The 17,807-nt window shown below is 46.6% G+C and overlaps 1 long non-coding RNA gene across 1 annotated transcript; it reads left to right on the forward strand.

The window, feature by feature from the left end:
* Window positions 1-2,214: 2,214 nt before the first annotated feature.
* On the forward strand, window positions 2,215-4,293 carry LOC309845097. Its single transcript, XR_014301031.1, has 2 exons — window positions 2,215-2,308; window positions 3,631-4,293. It is a non-coding gene; the product is annotated as an uncharacterized lncRNA (long non-coding RNA).
* Window positions 4,294-17,807: the final 13,514 nt, after the last annotated feature.

Genomic DNA, 17,807 nt, shown 5'->3' on the forward strand with positions numbered 1-17,807 from the left:
CGAGTCACTCCAAACGGGAAACTGGTCACTTTTTTTAAAACGTGAGTACAGGGACGCCTGGGTGGCTCAGTTGGTTAAGCAGCTGCCTTCGGCTCAGGTCATGATCCCAGCGTCCTCGGATGGAGTCCCACAAGGGCTCCTTGCTCGGCAGGGAGCCTGCTTCTCCCTCTGCCTCTGCCTGCCATTCTATCTGCCTGTGCTCGCTCTCCCCCTCCTCTGATAAATAAATAAAAAAAAAATCTTTAAAACCTGAGTACAGAATCTGAAACAATACATTCCCTAGCAGTGGGCCTGGCAAGGCCTTGTTGAGGAAAACGTTCCCAGTCAATATCCAGAGACTATGACAGGTAGAATGAGAGCTAGAATCTTATTTGGAGAATCAGAATAAATTGCCAGGGGAACAACTATGAAATTGCATTCTATGCCCTGTTGTGGTCATTTGGATATAGGGAATGAAAGCCTCATTATTTGGTCTTTGTTTGTTTACTCTTATTATGAAAATTCTCAAGCATACACCAAAATGTGTAGAGCAGAAGGATCCCGCCCCTTCCGAGTACTTATCACTCTGCTTCCCCAACTGTTTCATAGGCCCTCCTCCTTCTACTGCCCCCAAAGTGCCTGTATTTTTGTTTCTGGGGAGGGGGGAGGTCTGGAATATATTTTAAAGTAAATCCCAAACATCACATCATTCCCTGCTCCCCAAATACCTTGGTTTACACATCAAAGAAGGAGGAGGAAGAGGTGGAGGAGGGGAAGACTGAGAAGGAGGAGGGATGAAGAAGAGAGATTTCTGCACAGGCCCACTATGCCAGAATCAATAGGTGTAATAAGCTATTCCGATTGGCTCTGAGAGGCATGACTTTTAGCCCAGGGCCACAGTACTAATAAGCGACAAGGGAAAATTCAGGCAGCGCAAACAGCAAGGCCCACACTCATCACCAAGGCACCGAGACGGGGGGGCAAGAGTGCCAGACCGATGGAATAAAGTTGTCTGGGAACCCCACCTGCCCTAGAAGTCCAGATGAGCGAGTAGTTGAACTGTTTTTTACCTTCATTGTCATTCCTTTCTGAAATTATTGCTGGCCTTTGGTAAAGACATGAACCTGAGCTTGTGCAGCCTGGGGTACTGATCTTGGGGTTGCTGAAGAGAGTAGGTGCCAACAAAGAATGAAAATCCCTGCTGTCTGTTCTCCTTCCGAGAGTAAGGAGGGAACAGTCAAGAGCCCATACAGTGCACTGCCACTTGGAGCCCTGGCTGTGGCAGTGGCGTGGCCCACCAAAGCCAGGAGCAACAGGCAAGACCCCAGACCCCAAATGCTAATGGAACACCCTGGGGAGGATGAAGGAAAGGCAGAGAATCAGCGGAAACCTTCCAAAAGTACATTTCCCTCAGTTTCATCTGGGAGCTGACATTCAGCTGGTACACACCCCTTCAGCCACACAAAGTTTGGTGACTAGCCTCTGGCCAGAACCTGCTGTGTGTCTCCCTACCCTAAACCCTTCCCAAGATCCCTACCATGGCCTCGTGATCCAGGCACTGGGCGTGTAACACTTGACTCTGCAGGGGTCCCCGGGCCAGCTTTTGGTTGGTTAGTTGTCCGCGCTGTTAAAGATTTGACTACTATTACATGTTTGACTCTCGTCTTTGGTGATGGTACCTATTTCATAGGAAATAGAAGCTGGAATCCAGGAAACAGGCTGGAAGATTAAATTAAAAAGTGGATACAAAGCTTCTAATCAGAGCCGGACACAGTCGGCGATCAACTATATCCCAGTCTCTCCCCTCTTCTCTGATACGTACTTTCCTTAATGAGGAATGAGACTTTAAGCTGACTTTTTTTTATCTTCAAGTCTCTCTCTCTCTCTCGATTCCCTAACTTCCCTCTCTTGCCTTCATTTCATCCTAGAACTTGTGCCCACGACTTCTTTTCTAAGTAAATATTAACCCCCTTTGACTCTGAATCTCTGGAAGATTCTCAGTTCCCTATTTTCACTGGCACTGTGACAGGTTCTCATTTCTCCTTTCCACTCCTCTCTATTTATAGTTTTCACTTTTTTTGGCAGGTTGGCTACAGAACACTCAAAAATTGCAAAGAGAAATATTGTGTTCTGGAAATTCGTCCAAGCATTTTTTTCCAATATCATCCTTATGCTCTTCTGATCCTCTCTTGAACTGTTGGACTAAAGCAGCTGACGCTTCCACCAGCAACCAGAGTCATCCTGTCCACTACTGTGGGAACAGAGGGTTTCCATTTGGAACTTCAGACTGAGCCTAAAGTCTGATGGCCCTTTGGTGCCAGGATAGCAGGTATGGGACGGGTGGGACATGGAGGACAAGCATCATGGTAGAGGTCTCCATTCGACCAGGAAAGCTCACAATGAGCCAACAGGTCCATTTCAACATCTTCTGTATTTTCCTTATAACCTGTTTCATTCCAGAGTGGATTTGAGATCATTTAATTTGATTCTTAAATATTTCCCATTCCAACCAGAATCAGACTCATTCTAGGGGCTCCCAAATTCTGCCTCATCTTCCTAATCAGTTAGTACCCCAAATTGGGTATGATAGTGCCAGAACATTCTTCCATGTGTATTTTATAACAGACTAGTATTTTATTAGTTTTTTTCAAACTAATAAGAATAAGGGTAACTTTTTTTTTAAAGCATAGGCAAAATCACGAAAGACATTGAAATGAACCTAAAAGATTATAGTGTCTTCCAAGGGAAAACACGTGTTGTCTCATGTAACCTTCTGGGATGACCAATTCTATGGGATATTCTGTGCCTTTCTTGTCTTTGAGCTATTTTGCAACTCTATAGATTGTACATAATTGATGTGGATGCAGATGATCTTGTCTAGCTATATGTAAATGAATTTTGTCCACTGGAAGTACAGTTGACCCCTTTTCCTTTGGTAGAAGGCAGTTTTGCATCCATTTGCATTCTATTTGCATATCTATTTGCATCTGTCAAAGCAAATTCGTTTAAGTATTACTGATTGTATATGTGTCTGCCTGGAGATTTTTGCTTGAAATGGTGGTAACATCTTAGTGGTTCCCGAGCTAATGAATGAATTAAACAAAATCCTTTCAGGCATTCATCTCATATTTGTAAAATGGTCCTTATTTAATCTTTTCGAGAAAATGATACACTAGCAAACCATGACAAGATTCTAGTAAATGAGAAGTGCAAGGAAATCAAATGAATTTTAGAATTACCTTTAATGTGGCCCATGCTATGCCAGAGGCAGAGAATGAATGAGTCTCAAAGCCATGGCTTCTGGCCTCCAGAAGTTACAATATGTGTCAACATTGGCATGCCTGAGAAATGCATGTGACTTTCCCATCAGGGTTTCCCCGGGGGTTCAGTTAACCTTTCTCTTCCAAGCTACCCTCTCTTGTAGTGATATCAACTGTGCCCTTGGTTTCAGCTCCCATTCCCTAGCCAACATCTCTCCCACTGATACATGACCATCTGTTTCTTTCCTACCCACCAGGCCCATGTAACTGACTACCTACTCATGCTATTTCACTGATATCCCACCTGTGTCTCAAAACCCAGCATGTTCAAAACTTGATTCATCGTCATTTCTGAAAGAACAGCTTATCCTCTTTTGTTTTGTTTCTTTAGAAATGATTCTACCAATGCCAGCGGCATGCACCAGAAACCAGGAAGGAATCATACAGCTGAGCCAACCTGCTGTACTTTAAAACACTTGACCACAATTCTCCAACTCTGGCTTCAAACTCCCTTGTCTCTCTGGTGAGTTTGCTTTCCCTCTAATGGATGACCGTTTCACACCTTCAAGACTTGCCTCAACAATCCCTACCCCTACCTCTTCTGAACTATGTCACCTCACTCCCAGCTCCTGTCCTAAGGATAAGGGAGCAGAAGGCAAGCTGAGGACAAAGCAGAAGCTGGCGCCCTACACCCTCTCCCCATGCCATATGTGTAACATTCCTCATGCACTCCCGGCTGCCCTAAAGGAAAAACGATTCTTAACTGATAGAGATCCCAGTCTTGCAGGACAGGAGTTTCCCTCCATCTACAAATGTCCTAGCGACTTACAAGGAAGGAAGAAGCTTTCTCATCAATATCCTGACTTCCAGACACCCATACCTCAGTTTCCGGAAGCCCTAACATCACCCTCCCCTCCATAAAATTGAGGGAGGCTAAGGGGGAGGGAAGTGTAATAAAACTGAATTTCTTCTAAGCCCAAAGCCCACTGACAAGGATGTGTGATAGGAGGAATGTAACATATCTCCAGGAAACTCCCAGCTGTCTTCATGCTTTCCCTCATTAGAGGCAAAAACAGCCTTGACTTGACAAAAACCAGGTCTCCCTTATCCTGAAATTCTTTAGCATATGACAGTCCTTCTGGACACCCCCTTTGTCCTCACCTTCCACAGCTCCCAGTCAACCATGCCTCTGTCTGAGCAGCTCTTTCTGACCCTGGGTCCTGTCCCTGTGTTTTAATAAAACCACCATTTGCACCTAAGACATCTCAAGAATCCTTTCTTGGTCATCGGCTCTGGACCTCACCCCACCAAACCTCACCTGTGTTCCAAAACTTCATCACTAGTGTCACACTTCAAGAAAATAAAAGCCCCTTGTGCAGGAATTCCCTTATCTTACCACCACCCAATCAAATCTATACCTACATTTGTATCCATTTTTAATTTGTTTTTAGACATTTACTCAACAAATATTTAGTCAGTACCTACTGTGTGCTACACACTGCCCTGAGTGTTTGTAAATCTGTGACGAACGACACAGAAAAGTCCCTGGCATCATGGAATTTACATGGTAATTGGAGAAATGTACAAGAAACACAGAAAGAGTTGAAGACAGAGCAGGTTTATTGAGAAGAGCAGACATCCCCAGCTGGGGTTTGTTCTTTCTTGTGCCTGGGATTTGTTCCCTCCAACCCTCTCCAGGACTCCACTCCCAGGGTCAATATCAAGTTCTTGTCCCAATGGATCCTTCCAGTCAGAAGACAGATGACCTTTTTCTTAAAAACAAAAGGAAAAAGCCCAAAACAAAGACTTCCTTTAACCTTCTACCTTCCTATAACAACCTCCATATTTCTCTCCCCACCTCATTCCCAGCATAGCTTGTAAAATATTTGTCTACACCTGTGGGTGTAGGGTACCGTGTCCCCAAGGGTAGTTGAAAAATCTCTATAAAGAATCCTTATGTGCAGATCATTTTAAGGGAGTCCATTTCCAGATCCAAACTCCATGTGTGCTCTGTAGGATAGGTGATATGCCCATTCTTGGGTCTGATATCAGGATACTCCTCTACTTCCTGGAAGATCAAGACACTCCTCTCAGATCTTATTAGAGTGTAGGACTTGGGATGATACCAAAGTTGAAATACCAGTTTTGTTTCAAATAATGCCCTTCTGTGGGCAGTCCTGGGGCTCCGCCTTTAGAGCTTCCTCTCCTTATTAAGGGTAAAGGTTAACATCGGAAAGGGGATTAGGGCAGATGTTGGAAGTGCTCTGACATCAGAATAACAATCAGTTTTGGTTAGTGACACTCATTCCTTCATATTTAAATTAAACTACATATTTTTAGGGACATAATAGGAAAAAGCACAAGTAAGGATTTTAATGGTTTCATTCCATTCCAGTGTGGTTTGGGAAATAAAATAACAGAAAATGAGACTGTTCTGCTTTAAAAAAAAAAAAAAAACAACTTATAGCAGGCAAATGTTATTCCAATGAAGTCGATCCTTTCCTATCTCATTTTCTTTTTAAAGATTTATTTATTTATTTGGTAGACACACACACAGAGAACAAAAGTAGGGAGAGCGGGGGAGGGAGAAGCAGGCCTCCTGCTGATCAGGAATGTGGGCCTTCATCCCAGGCCCCTGGGATCATGACCTGAGCCAAAGGCAGCTGCTTAGTGACTGAGCCACCCAGGTGCCCTCTATCTCATTTTTTAAATGTTTAATATTTTCAACACCTAGTTAATAAAATATACATATATTGTGATGAAAAGTTTATGATTAAAAAGTTTCAGATGTCAACTTAAAAATGTGCAAGGTGTGTGAATTCTCATAGGTGGTCCATGCACCGAACACGCCTATCACTAGCAAACGTGGATGTACTCGGTGTCTCTAGGTTCCCGCTTCCTTAGTGCCCTCTTAATCACATGGTTTCTCTTCCTACCATCCTGGACCTGTATTCTCAATTTGCTTCTCTATTTCATCTCTGCCCCTTTGAAGAGCTTGATTCTGGGTCTTCTGTAGCTATGCGTTCGCTCTCTCTCTCTCTCTCCCTCCATCAGGCTTTCGCAACCTAGCACTATTGATACCTGGTGGGTGATTCTCTGCTGTGGGGCTATCCTGTGCCATGCAGGACAGTTAGCAGCATCTCTGGTCTCTAGCCACTAGATGCCAGCAGCACCCCCCCCCAAGTGGTGAGCACCAAAAATGTCGCCAGATATTGTTCAATAGGCCCTGGGAGCAAAACTCCTTGCCTCCCAGCCCCAGTTTTAAAACCACTGCTTTGGCCGATTCCATTCAGCATAATTGATTTAAGTTCTTTGTAGAAGCTGAAGGCTCTGAAGTTAACGTCTTTAATCCTAACCCGCCCTTGGAGCTGAGATTCACATGGCCAACTGCCTGCAGCATATTTCTCCATGAATATGTAACAGGAGTTTTATTTTCACCATGATTTCTATCCTGCTCCCTCCTCAACCTGCTCCTGTCCCAGTCTCTCCATCTTAGTAAACAGCATCCCCACCTCCTACTGGCTAAAGCCTCAGCCCCTGGGATAAATTCCCCCTTTCCCTTTTCTCCTATCTAATCCATCAGCAAAACCAACTGATTTGACCTCCAAAACAGAAGTCAGACTTGCTCACTGCTCTTTATATCCACTGCTCCCATTTGAATCTAAACCCTGAATTTTTTTTTGCACTTCAGATACTGTTAACAGCCACGACTACACCTACACAGATATTTTACAAGATCGCTAATCACCGCCAAGTTGCCAAATCCAATGATTAACTTTCAGATCCAAATGACTCAACCTGTCAGTCCTATAGACATAGAACTCCCTCCACTTCTCTGGAAATATTCTATCTTTTTCATCGTGATGTTGGCTCTCCCTTCCTCTTCCACACTGGTCAGTGATGATGGCTCCTTGCCTGGCTGGGTTTTGTTGAGCTTCCTGACCTTTAGACATCAGTCCTGTGCTCTGGGACTCGGACCTTCTGCTTGAGTTTTCTGTTGTGTTAAAAAAAAAAAAATTCAGCTGAGTACATTTTAAAGAACCTATTGGCTTTATTCAATGATTCACGAAATGGGCAGCATCCTGCTTGCAGACTGAAAGGAGCTTGGAGGAGCAGTACAAAATGAAAGACTTTTATAGGCAGAAGAGAGGAGGAGCAAGGAAGTCACGTCAGGCAAACAAGGCAGGTTGGTTATGGCCAGGTGACTTGGCTTATGGGGATGGCAGGTGTCCGAGGGAGTGGGGATCAGGTGGTGTCTGCTTGCCTGGGCTCAGATTCAATTTCTGGGACAGCTGAAATCATAATTAAGTCTGGTTTGGGGGACATGGGGCTTAGCATAAGCAACTCCATTTTGGGCCTCTTGTTTTGTTTTTAATAGTAACTTCATAACAAATAATAACAAGTTTAGTAACTTTAAACAGCTCAGTTTACTATCCTACCATCTCTAGCTGTCAGAAGGCCAGACACAGCTTAACCAGGGTCCTCGGCTCTGGGTCTCACTCAAAGGAGGAGAGAAGGCGCCCACCAAGCTGTGTTCTCACCTGCAGGTTCCACTAGGGAAGGCTCTGCTTCCAAAATCACTCGGGTTGTTGGAAGAACTCATTTCCTTGTAGCTGTGTGATTTGGGGGGCAGCCCATGCTGGGGCGGGCCAGGGAGATTCTCCAGGCTGTTAACTGGAAACCATCCTCAGCCCTCAGAGTCTGCTTGCGGTTTCCTGCCATATAACTCTCTCCACAGGTGATTCTGAACTTGGCTCTTTGCTTCTTCAAGTCCAGGACAGCCTCTCACTCCAATCCGTAAAACAGTCTGATTTAATATAATGAGATCATAATAGTGACATCTTCTTACCTTGCCAAATTCTACTGGTTAAAAGCAAGTCCTAAGTCCCATACACACTCCCATCCATACTCACAGGACAAATACCAGGGGACAGATATCATGAAGCTGCCTTATCATGTTGCCAAACACACCTCTGTCCATACTCACTGCGTAGGTAAGCCCACTTCTTCTCAGAGCTTGAACCCTATGTCCTAACGGTGCTCATATTTGTGCCTCCAGCCTGGACCTCACCCATGAATGCCAGACTCGTGTGTTCAGCTGCTGGTTGGGCATCCCCATGTGGATTCAGCCACCATCTCCAGAACCAAACACCTGTTGCCCATCAAACTTGCTTCTCCCGTCGTCTTTCCCATCTTAGCAAGTGGTAACGTCACTGTTCCAGGGCCTCGGGCCCCCAAAATTGTAAAACCATCCCAACTCTTGTCTTTTCCGCACACTCCATACTTAATATGTTTACAAATCCTGCATGTTTTGTCTTCAATATACACCCAGAATCTCCCCCCTTCTCCCCACCCCTGCATCTACTGCTCTGGTCTGGGCCAATACCCCTTCTCACCCAAATCAGTGGTCCTCAACCAGGAGAGTTTTGTGTACCTGCTCCCCCCCCAGGGGATTTTGACAGGGTCTGGACACACTTTTCGTTGTCACAACTTGAGAGTGGGAAAGGGCGCTCCTGCGATCTAGTGGTCAGTGCACAGGACAGCTCCCCATAACAAAAATTAATGTGGCCCCAAATGTCAGCAGTATAGAAATCTCAGTCTACATTAATGCAAGTAGCATCCCCACCCCACAACCCCACAAGTCCGTTCTGCACACAGCAGCCTGAGTGATTCTTTTCTTTTCTCTTTAAAATTTTATTTATTTATTTGACAGAGCGAGAGAGAGATCCATGTAGGCAGAGAGGCAGGCAGTGGGAAAGGGAGAATAAGGCTCCCTGATGAGCAGAGAGCCCAATGTGGGGCTCGATGCCAGGACCCCGAGACCATGACCTGAGCTGAAGGCAGAGGCTTAACCCACTGAGCCACCCAGGCGCCCCGATCCTTTTCTAATCTAAATCAAGTCAAGCCTCTTCAAAACCATCCAAGCTCTTCTCATCTGGCACAAAGTTAAAGGCAAATCTTTACAATGGCCTTGAATACTTTATGTGATGTGACCCCACTACCTTCCTTACCTACCTCCTACTGAAAGGCCCCTCTCCCCTTGCTAAAGGCTTGTTTAAGTAACCTGATGTCCCCACAGCACCCCCTCTCCCCTTGCTGAAGGCTTGATTGTCCCCATAGCCGGATGGAAACACATACCAGGATGTCTATTGTCTGTGATCACCCGGTCTGTCAAAAGAAAAGACAAATGAGGAATAGAGTGTACCTGGGACTTTCCAGAGTGCTGAGGCAAGGCCCGCCAGAACAAACAGCTGTGTCCTTGCCTTAAACCCAACGCCTTACTAATTAACCAATCAGATCCCTGTAACCATGCATCTGCTTCTGTAAGCTTGCTTCCCACCACCCCAACCCTGCCCTATATAATCTGCTCCCCAACTTAGCCCGGCACACTCAGCCCACAAAGGCTGATGCATCCGCAGGCGCCTGTGTAACTAATAAACCTCTTGCAATTTGCATCCAGTGGAGGCGTGCTGTTTGATTCTTGGGTGCGGCTCCAGGGTCTTTCACTACCACTTGCCGTCTTGCTCATTTTTTGCCCAGCATTATTGGTCGCCGTGTCATTCTTTAAACACACCAGATGTGCTCCCACCTTGGGCTTACTGTTTGCTTTGTATGGGATGCTCTTCTCCAAACAGCACAACTGCTCGTTCCTTAATTTCCTCCAAGTCTTTCCTCAAATGAGGGAGACTTCCCTGACACAGTCCCATAGAAAATACCAACCTGCTCCCCTAAACCCCACACCCCATGTCCACTCACTCAGCTTAGTTTCCTTCCTACCCCACATCAACCCCTGATATGTATGTATATTTATTTGCTTCATTTCTTACTCAACAACTAAAATGAAAACTCCAAGAGGACATCAAATTTATTTTGTCTCTTGTTAACTATTCTGTCTTTAGGGTTTAGAACAGTACATGACACATAGTAGATGTTCCGTAAATATTGGAGAATGATTTGTTACTATTTTTGCCTTTTCTCTATCCATTCTTTACACAGCAGCCAAAAATGACATTTTAAAAATGCAAAAGGAATCCCATGACCACCCTCCACCCACCAGTGTAAAACCCTTCAACGGCTTTTCATTGTGCTCAAGCCACAGCTGACATTCTACAGCCCAGGCCAGATTAAGATTTCAGAGTTCTTAATCACTGGAAAGACGATGGTGTTGTCACCACCAGAGATATTTAAATATTTTTGAAGATTAGATCCCAAAGTTAGTGTGCTAAAAGCCTAACAATATCCGATTTCACAAACTCAGATTTCATAAAGTCTCATTAGTCTTCTCACCTTGGGTAAGTTTAATCTTTCCTTGGCCCCCTTTTCTCTTCTGTTTCAGGCACTCACCATACTTTGCCAGAATGACCATAACGGCCTTCCTACCTGTCATCTCATCTTCAGGAATATGCCCCTTTCCCTCCCCTCCTCACACCAATTCATCCTCTAAACTTATTCTAAGATGATCACTCTAAAATGTGCATCTCACTGTGTCCTTTCCCTACAGGAACTTACTCAATAGCTCCTAAGGACATGTGAATTTCCTTGGTGTGGTATTTTTACAAGACCCTTTGCTTGCAAGTGGCAGCAATCCAAAGAAAACTGGAGGAACCAAAAGGGAAAAGCAAGCAAACAAACAAAAACCAAAGGAATGTCCAGGTTCCTGTAGGGATGGATACCACAGAAGTTCATAAAAATCCAAAAGAAGATGGGGCACCTGGGTGGCTAAGTGGGTTAAGCCTCTGCCTTTGGCTCAGGTCAGGATCCCAGGGTCCTGGGATCGAGCCCCACATCGGGCTTTCTGCTCTGCAGGGAGCCTGCTTCCTCCTCTCTCTCTGCTTGCCTCTCTGCCTACTTGTGATCTCTGTCAGATAAATAAAAAAAAATCTTTTTAAAAAATCAAAAGAAGAGCTGCAGAACTAAAATTTCAGAATCAAGAACAGGGACTGGAAACCGGCAAAACAGTTTTCTATTTCTCCATGTCTCATGTTTACTCATCTCCATATGGCTGCTTTCTTCTCTGGTCAGACTCTTCAAGTGTCCAGGAAGATGGCCATGGCCAGCTCCTGAATCCCATCCAGCAAGGCCAGTCACTTGCCTAAAGAGAGAACCTCGCCTTCCTGTCATTTACATATCAATCCCAGGGAGACTCTGATTGGTCCTATTGGTGTCAGGTGGACTAGTCACTATATGGGTTTATATGTGTGCCCATCCTCCTCCAGACTGCATAAAGCACAGGTAAATTTTCTTAAATTAACATATAATGTATTATTTGCCCCAAGGGTGCAGGTCTGTGATTCATCTGTGTTACACATTTCACAGAACTCACCGTATCACATAACCTCCCCAATGTTCATAACCCAGCCACCCTCTCCATACCCCCTCCATCCCCGCAAACCTCAGTTTGTTTTGTGAGATTAAGTCTGTTATGGTTTGTCTCTCTCCCAATCCCATCTTGTTTCATTTTTTCCCTCCCTACCTACCATGACCCCCTACCCCGCCTTTCAAATTCCTCATATCAGACAGATCATATGATAATTGCCTTTCTCTGATTGACTTACTTCACTTAGCATAATACCCTCTAGTTCTATCCAAGTCATTGCAAAAGGCAAGATTTCATTTTTGATGGCTGCATAGTATTCCTGTGTGTGTGTGTGTGTGTGTGTGTGTGTGTGCCTCTGTGTGTCTGTGTTTCTGTGTGTAAAGAGGACCTGGCCATGCCATCGTGGGTGGAGATGCCACAAGTAGGATCAGGCTGATGGGGGTTAGACGTCTGGTGGACAAGTCATGTTCACACCCCAGTTTAAGTGTGGTTAAGTGGGATCGGGTTTAAGGTCTACACCCTTCTGCCCAGGGTTTATCCTGAGACCCTGAAGGTATGGGTCCATGACCCAGGAGCGGGGCTAACCCTAACAGTAACCACTAACCGTGACCCTGACACTGACTGTGAAACTGCCCTAAACCCTAACCCAAGCCATGAACGTGACCCTGACCCTGACCTTGACTTTTATCCTGACCTGAACCCTAAACCTAAATCTAAGCCTGAAACTGACCCTGATGTGGACCTTGAACCTAAACCTAACTCTGACATTACCGTAAACATGACTCATACCTAACATTGACCCTGACCCTGACCCTAATCCTAAACCTGATGCTGACCTAACACTGACCCTAACCATTACCTTGACCATGATTGTGAGCCTACCATAACCTTAAAAGTAATGGTAACTCTAACCCTGACCCTAAAACGGACCCTGAATGTACACCTCATGCTGACCCTGACCCTAACACTAGACCCTACCCTAAACCAAATCCTAACCCTGACCTTACACTGTTTAACCCTAACCCTAACCATACCCTACTTCTAATACTAACCCTAACACCAATCCCAAACCCTACCGCCACAACCTAACTGTGACACTGAACCGAACATTGACCCTAAACCAAAGCCTGGCCCTGAGCTTCACCTGACCCGGACCCTGACCCTAATTCAATCCATTACTCTAACACTGACTACTATATAACCCTGTCGTTGACACTAATGTGGACTTTAAACCAATACCTGATCCTGACTGTAAACCTGACACTGGCCCTAGACTTCACCTTGACCCTGACTCAGGCAAACACCAGAAACCTAACCCTGAACCTAAAAGTGACCCTGACCCTGACCCTAACACTAACCCTGACACAGAATGTGAGCCTGACCCTAACTCTAACCCTAAACCTAACCCTCCTTGACACTAACACGGGCCCTGACCCGAAACCTAATGCTGAACCTAACCCTAAAACTAACCCCTAACATTATCTCTGACACTGACCCTAACCCGGTCTAACCCTAACCCTCAACCTACATCTACCCTAACCCTAACCACACTTTAACAATAATCCCGAACCTCTCCCTGACTATGATCATAACCCTAACTCTGAAATTTGCCTATGTGAGATCTTAAACTTAAACCTGACCCTGGCCTTGACCTTAACACTGACCCTAACCCAGACTGTAAACCTAACTCTGACGCAAACCGTGATCATGAACAGAATCGTAACCCTAAAGCTAACCCTGATCCTGAACCTACTCATAAAACAGAACCTAAACATAAAGCTGACCTTACCATAACCATGAACCTAACCCTGACCCTGACCCTACCGTGACACTAAACCTGTCCTAAACCTAACCCTGAACTGACATGACCTTGCCCCCAAACAAAAACTTGAACCTGACCGTAAATCTGACCATCATCCTGAACCTGACACTAAACCTAACAGTCACCCTAACACTGACCCTGACCCTGACTCTGACCGTAACCCTAACCCTGACCCTACTGTGAGCCTGACCGTAAACCTAACCATGAACCTAACCCTAACCCTGACCCCTACCCTAAGCCTTATGCTAACCCTGACCCCAACGACGTCTAAACCTAACCCTGACCCTAAGTCTTTCTTCTCCCTAACCCTAACACTAACCTGGTCTAAACCCAGCTCTGTTCCCTCCAGTGGGGACAACAGCTGCACCCAGGCCTCCCAAGGGCTGGGGGAAGGCTGTATGGGGGTCACTGGATGGGCACTGCATTGAGTGGTGTGTGAGCCTTGAGCAGCTTGGGGACCAGCGGCTCAGGGAGCTCTGGTGGTGCAGAAAGATTGGTAAGGAGCCCCCAGGCAGTGGTGACCTCACTTCCCTGACGACAGAGCCCAACAGAATTGGAACCCACGTATCCAGGCACCCCATAAAGATAAAACCCTCCTGCCCAGCTCATTTCTAGGCACATCCTAAAGGAAGCGACATGTTCTTCTGCTGTACTGAAGCCGAGAGGATGCAGGGAGAAGAGAGCTCGCCACCTGACACGTACCCTCCCTGGCAGGTCATATCATGTTTCCCCAACACCTCAGGCCCTTTGGCTAATAAAATCAAAAGGTGACACCAGGGGGCTCAGAGTCAGAGAGTCCCACACCTTCTGATCCACTGGTGTAGCCCTAGGTCTCTTCACAGTCTCTCTCTCACTGTGTGTGTGTGTGTGTGTGTGTGTTTATGTGTGTGTGTGTGTGTGTGTGCGCGCATCTGAGTGTCTGTGTCTTTGTGTGTATAGAGGACATGGCCATGCCATCATGGGTGGAGATGCCCCAAGCAGGATCAGGCTGATGAGGGGTTAGATGTCTGGAGGGCAAGTCATGTTCACACCCCAGTTTAAGGCTGGTTAAGTGGGATTGGGTGGAGGGTATACACCCTTCTGCCCAGGGTTTATCCTGAGACCCGGAACGGATGGGTACATACCCAGGAGTGGGGCTAACAATAACAGTAAGAACTAACCCTGACCCTGACACTGATATGAGCCTGCCCCAAAAGCTAACCCAAGCCCTGACCCGACCCTGACCCTGACTGTGATCCTGACCTGAAACCTAAACTTAACCTAAGCCTGACACTGACCCTGATGTGGAACCTGAACCTAAACCTAACACTGACATTACCGTAACCATGAATCATACCTACCCATGACCCTGACCCTGACCCTAATCCTAACCCTGAGGCTGACCTAACACTGATCTAACCCTAACCTTGACCGGAACTGTGAGCCTGACCCTTACCCTAAACCTAAAGGTAACTCTAACCATGACCCTAATACGGACCCTGAAACTAAACCTAACGCTGACCCTGACCCTAACACTAACCCCTACCCTAAACAAACCCTAAAAGGGACCTTACGCTGTCTAACCCTAACCCAAACCATAACCCTACTTCTAACTCTAACCCTAACTTCAATCCCAAACCCTACCGCCAAAACCTAACTGTGACACTGAACCGAACATTGACCCTAAACCAAAGCCTGACCCTAAACCTGACCCTGTCCCTGACCTTCACCTGACCCAGACCCTGACCCTAATCCTAACCATGACACTAACACTGACCACTACATAATCCTGTCCCTGACCCGAATGTGGACTTTAAACCAATACCTATACCTGACCCTAAACCTGACACTGGTGCTAAACTTCACCCTGACCCTGACCCAGACCATGACCATAAACCTAACCCTGACCCTTACAGTGACCCGACCCTGACCTGAACAACAAACCTGACACTGACTGTGAGCCTGACACTAACACTAACCCTAAATGTAACCCTGACCCTGACACTAACACGGGCCCTCCACCGAATCCTATCGCTGGTCCCAACCCTAACACTAACCACTAACCCTACCACAGACCCTGATCCTAACAAGCTCTAACCCTAAACGTCAAACAAACGCTAACCCTAACACTAACCCTAACTTTAACAATAACCCTGACACTATACCTGACTATGATCATAACCCTAACCCTGGACTTGGCCTATACCAGACCCTGACCCTATACGTGACCCTGGCCCTGAGCCTAAACCTAACCATGACCCTAACACTGACCACTACATAACCCTGTCGCTGACCCGAATGTGGACTTTAAACCAATACCTGATCCTGACCGTAACCCTGACACTGGCCCAAGACTTCACGCTGACTCTGACCCAGACCATGACCATAAATCTTACCCTGACCCTAACAGTGACCCGACCCTGACCTGAACACTGAACCTGACCCTGACTGTGAGCCTGACCCTAACTCTAACTCTAAACGTAACCCTGACCCTGACACTAACACGGGCCCTGACCCGAAACCTAACGCTAAAACTAACCTCTAACATTATCACTGACCCTGACCCTAACCCGGTCTAACCCTAACCCTCAACCTACCTCTAACCTTAAACCTAACCCCTCTTTAACAATAATCCTGACCCTCTCCCTGAACCTGATCATAACCCTAACTCTGAACATTGCCTATGTCAGACCTTAACCTTAAACCTGACCCTGGCCTTGACCTTAACACTGACCCTAACCCTGACTGTAAACCTAACTCTCACCCAATCCGTGATTGTGACAGAATCATAACGCTAAAGCTAACCCTGATCCTGAACCTACACATAAAACAAAACCTAAACATAAAGCTGACCTTACCATAACCATGAACCTAACCCTGAACCTGAACCTAACCCTGACACTAAACCTGTCCCAAACCTAACCCTGACCCTGACATGAACCTTGCCCCCAAACCAAAACTAGAACCTCACCCTAAATCTGACCATGACCCTGAACCTGAACCTAAACCTAACCGTCACTAACACTGACCCTGACCCTGACTCTGACCATAACCTTCAACGTGACCCTACTGTGAGCCTGACCCTAAACCTAACCATGAACCTAACCCTAACCCTGACCCCTACCCTAAGCCTTACGCTAACCCGGACCCCAACGAAGTCTAACCCTAACCCTGATCCTAAGTCTTTCTTAACCCTAACCCTAACACTAACCTAGTCTAAACCCAGCTCTGTTCTCTCCAGCGGGGACAACAGCTGAACCCAAGTCTCCCAGGAGCTGGCGGAGGCTGTATGGGGGTCATTGGATTGGCACTGCATTAAGTGGAGGGTGAGCCTAGAGCAGCTTGGGTACCGGTGGCACAGGGAGCTCTGGTGAGCAGGAAGTTTGGTAAGGAGCCCCCAGGCAGTGGTGACCTCACTTCCCTGACGACAGAACCCAACGGAATTGGAACCTTAGTATCCAGGCACCCCATTACCGAGAAAACCCCCCATCCACGCTCATTTCAAAGCAAATCCTAAAGGAAGCGACATGTTCTTCTGCTGTACTGAAGCTGAGAGGATGCAGGGAGAAGAGAGCTCGCTCGCCAGACACGTCCCCACCCTGGCAGGTCATATCAGGTTCCCCCAATGCCCAAGGCCCTTTGGCTAATAAAATCAAAAGGTGACACCAGGGGGCTCAGAGACAGAGAGTCCCACACCTACTGATCAGCCAGTGTAGCCCTAGGTCTCCTCCCCGTCTGTGTGTGTGTGTGTGTGCCTCTGGGTGTCCGTGTGTCTGTGTGTAAAGAGGACCTGGCCATGCCATCGTGGGTGGAGATGCCACAAGCAGAATCAGGCTGATGAGGGTTTAGATGTCTGGTGGGCAAGTTATATTCACACCCCGGTTTAAGGCTGGTTAAGGGGGATCGGGTGGAGGGTCTACACCCTTCTGCCCAGGGATTATCCTGAGACCCTGAACGGATGGGTCCATGACCCAGGAGCGGGGCTAACCCTAACAGTAACCACTAACCCTGACCCTGACACTGACTGTGAGCCTGCCCCAAACCCTAACCCAAACCTTGACCCTGACCCTGACCCTATCTGTGATCCTGACCGGAACCCTAAACCTAAACGTAAGCCTGACACTGACCCTGATGTGGACCCTGAACCTAAACCTAACATTGATATTACTGTAACCAAGACTCATAACTAACCATGACCCTGACCATGACCCTAATCCTAACCCTGATGCTGACATAACCCTGACCCTAACCCTACCCATGACCGTGACTGTGAGCCTGACCCTAACCCTAAACCTAAAGGTATCTCTAACCATGACCCTAATACGGACCCTGAACCTAAACCTAACGCTGACCCTGACCCTAACACTAACCCCTACCCTAAACCAAACCCTAACCCTGACCTTACGCTGTCTAACGCTAACCCTAACCATAACCCTACTTCTAACTCTAA

This window comes from Mustela nivalis (assembly GCF_964662115.1).
Source record: "Mustela nivalis genome assembly, chromosome: 12".
NCBI lineage: Eukaryota > Metazoa > Chordata > Mammalia > Carnivora > Mustelidae > Mustela > Mustela nivalis.